Genomic DNA, 3,081 nt, shown 5'->3' with positions numbered 1-3,081 from the left:
AGAAAAATGGAGCTTTTGATTACAATCTGAACAATAGTCTCAAGTCAACAACGCAGGATCCCAATAAGTTCTCTTTGTTAGAGGCTAAGCAAGATTAGTTTGATATTAACTTCGCCATTTGAACAAATGAAACAATTAGGGGGCCCAAGCTAATTAGTTCCTAGAACGAAAGAGAGAAGGATGGCGGTGCACAGAGAAAGTTAGAGAGAAACTATCCTCTAGAGCTAGACAACAAAGTTAGAGAAAAAAAAGAGAAATAGGAAGAAAATCAAGCGGAATTCAAATTCAACCTTTTGCACATGAGAATTGAACACTTAGGAGATTTCGAAAACCTTAAATGAGGTGTTCAAGTTAAAATAATGGTTGTTAAGTGACAATATTTGGGAGAATAAATTAAGTTACAATCACTCAGTAAATTCTCTTTGTTAGAGGCTAAGCAAGATTAGTTTGATTTAAACTTCGCCAATTGAACAAATGAAACAATTAGGGGGGCTGAGGCTAATTAGTTTCTCGAACAAAAAAGAGAGAAGGATGGAGAAGCGCCTAGAAGTTAGAGAAACCCTTTTCTTGAGAGCTAGAAGAGACAGTTAAAGAAAAGAAACAGAAAGAGGAAGAAAATCAATGGGAATTCAAATTCATCATTTTGGATTTCAGAATTGAACACTTAGATGATTTGAAAAGCTTAAATGACGTGCTTAAGTCAAACTAGTATCGATAATTACTCAGTAAATTCTCTATCTTTGAGGCTAAGCAAGATTAGTTTGACTTAAACTTGGCCACTTAAGCTAATGGAACAGTTCGGGTCCCAAGCTGATTTGTTCCTTGAACGAAAAAGAGAAGGATGGAGAAGCACAGAGAAAGTTAGAGGGAGACTTTTATCTTGAGAGCTAGAAGAAGAGAAAGTTAGAGAAAAGAAAGAGAAGTAGGAAGAAAATCAAAGGGAATTTACATTCATCCTTTTGGAGTTGAGAATTTAACACTTAGGTGATTTCGAAAATCATAAATGAGGTGTTTAAGTTAAACTAATATCGTTCAGCTACAGTTACTCAGTAAATTCTCTTTCTCAGAGGCTAAGCAAGATTAGTTTGAGTTAAACCTGGCCATTTAAACTAATGGAACAATTAGGGGCCCAAGCTAATTAGTTCCTAGAACAAAAGAGAGAAGGACAGAGAAGCACAGAGAAAGTTAGAGAGAAACTTCTTTTATTCACCCAATAAAAAAAAGAGAGAAACTTCTTTCTTGAGAGATAGATGAGATAGTTAGAGAAAAGAAAGGGAAACGGGAAAAAAAATCGTAGGGAATTCACATTCGTCCTTTTGGGCTTGAGAATTGAATAGTTGGGGAATTTGGGAAACCTTAAATGCGGTGCTTATGTTTAACTAATATCGTTAAGTGGCAATTACTCAGTAAATCCTCTTTCTTAGATGCTAAGCAAGATTTGTTGGAGTTAAACTTGGCCACTTAAGCTAATGGAACAGTTAGGGTCTCAAGCGAATTAGTTTCCTAGAACAAAAGATAGAAGGATGGAGAAGCACAGAGAAAGTTGGAGAGAAAACTATCTTCTTGAGAGCTAGACGAGAAAGTTAAAAGAAAAGAAAGAGAAATAGGAAGAAAATTAAATGAGGTGTTTAACGTTAAATTCATTCACATTCGTCCTCTTGGGAATTCAAATTCATCGTTTTAGACTTGAGAATTAAACGCTTAAGTGATTTCGGAAAACTTAAATGAGGTGTTTAATGTTAAACTAAGATGGTTATGCGACAATGACTCAGTAAATTCTCTTGCTGAGAGGCTAAGCAAGATTAGTTTAAGTTAAACTTGGCCACTCGAGCAAATGAAACAATTAGGGGCGCAAGCTAATTTGTTCCCGGAACAAAAGAGAGAATGATGGAGAGACACAGAGAAAGATAGAAACTTTCTGCTTTGAGAGCCAGAAGAGAAAGTATAAGAGAAAAGAAAGAGGAATTGGAAGAAAGTCAAAGGGAATTCATTCAAATTCATCCTTCTGGGCTTGAGAATTTTACACTTAAATGATTTAAGAAACCATAAATGTGGAACTGATATCGTTAAACTACAAATATTCAGTAAATTCTATTGCTCAGTGGCTATGCAAAATTAGATTGAGTTAAACTTGGCCAGTTAAGCGAATGACACATTTACGGGACCCAAGCTAATTAGTTACTGGAATAGAATGGAGAAGCACAGAGAAGCACAGATAAAGTTAGAGAGAAACATTCTTCTTGAGAGCTAGAAGACAAAGTCAGAGAAAATGAACGAGAAATACGAAGAAAATTACAGGGAATTCAAATTGATCCTTTTGGACTTGAGAATTGAACACTTGGGTGCTTTTGAAAACCTCAGATGGGATGTTTAAATTGAACTAATATCTTTAAGCTACAGTTACCCGTAAATTCGTTTTCTTAGAGGCTAAGCAAGATTAGTTTGATTTCAACCTGGCCAATTAAGCTAATGAAACAATTAGGGGCCCAAGCTAATTAGTTCCTAGAACGAAAGAGAGAAGGATGGAGAAGCACAGGGAAAGTCAGGGAGAAACTATCTTCTTGAGAGCTAGACAAGAAAGTTAGAGAAAAGAAAAAGAAATTGGAAGAAAATCAAACGGAACACAAATTCAACCTTTTGGACTTGAGAATTGAACACTTAAGAGATATCGAAACCTTAAATGAGTTGTTTCAAGTTAAACTAATGTTGTTAAGTTACAATTACCCAGTAAGTTCTCTTTTTTTTTGGGTGGATAAGTCATAAAATAAAAGACAAAAAATTTACACCACGACAAGGGGCATACCCTAGGCCCTAACCAAAGCACTATACAAGAACCAAAGGAAAAACAAAAAGACTAAGCCATTCCAGAATTACCCAGAAAGGCTGACGACAAAACCATATCTATCTGGACAAAATAAATAAAATAAGCCAAAAACTAAACTAAACAAACCATACATAATAGGAAGTAACCAGAGTGTGCTCATGTGCCGCATGAAAATGTAATGAGGAACATGAACACAGTCGATATCGAAGTTGCAAAAAGTCGGATGGAAACAGAAAATCACGGACACCCATGTACAT

The sequence above is a fragment of the Camellia sinensis genome, chromosome 1 (genome assembly GCF_055761805.1).
Source record: "Camellia sinensis isolate YWXY chromosome 1, ASM5576180v1, whole genome shotgun sequence".
NCBI classification, from domain to species: domain Eukaryota; kingdom Viridiplantae; phylum Streptophyta; class Magnoliopsida; order Ericales; family Theaceae; genus Camellia; species Camellia sinensis.
This window is presented reverse-complemented; position numbering follows the sequence as displayed.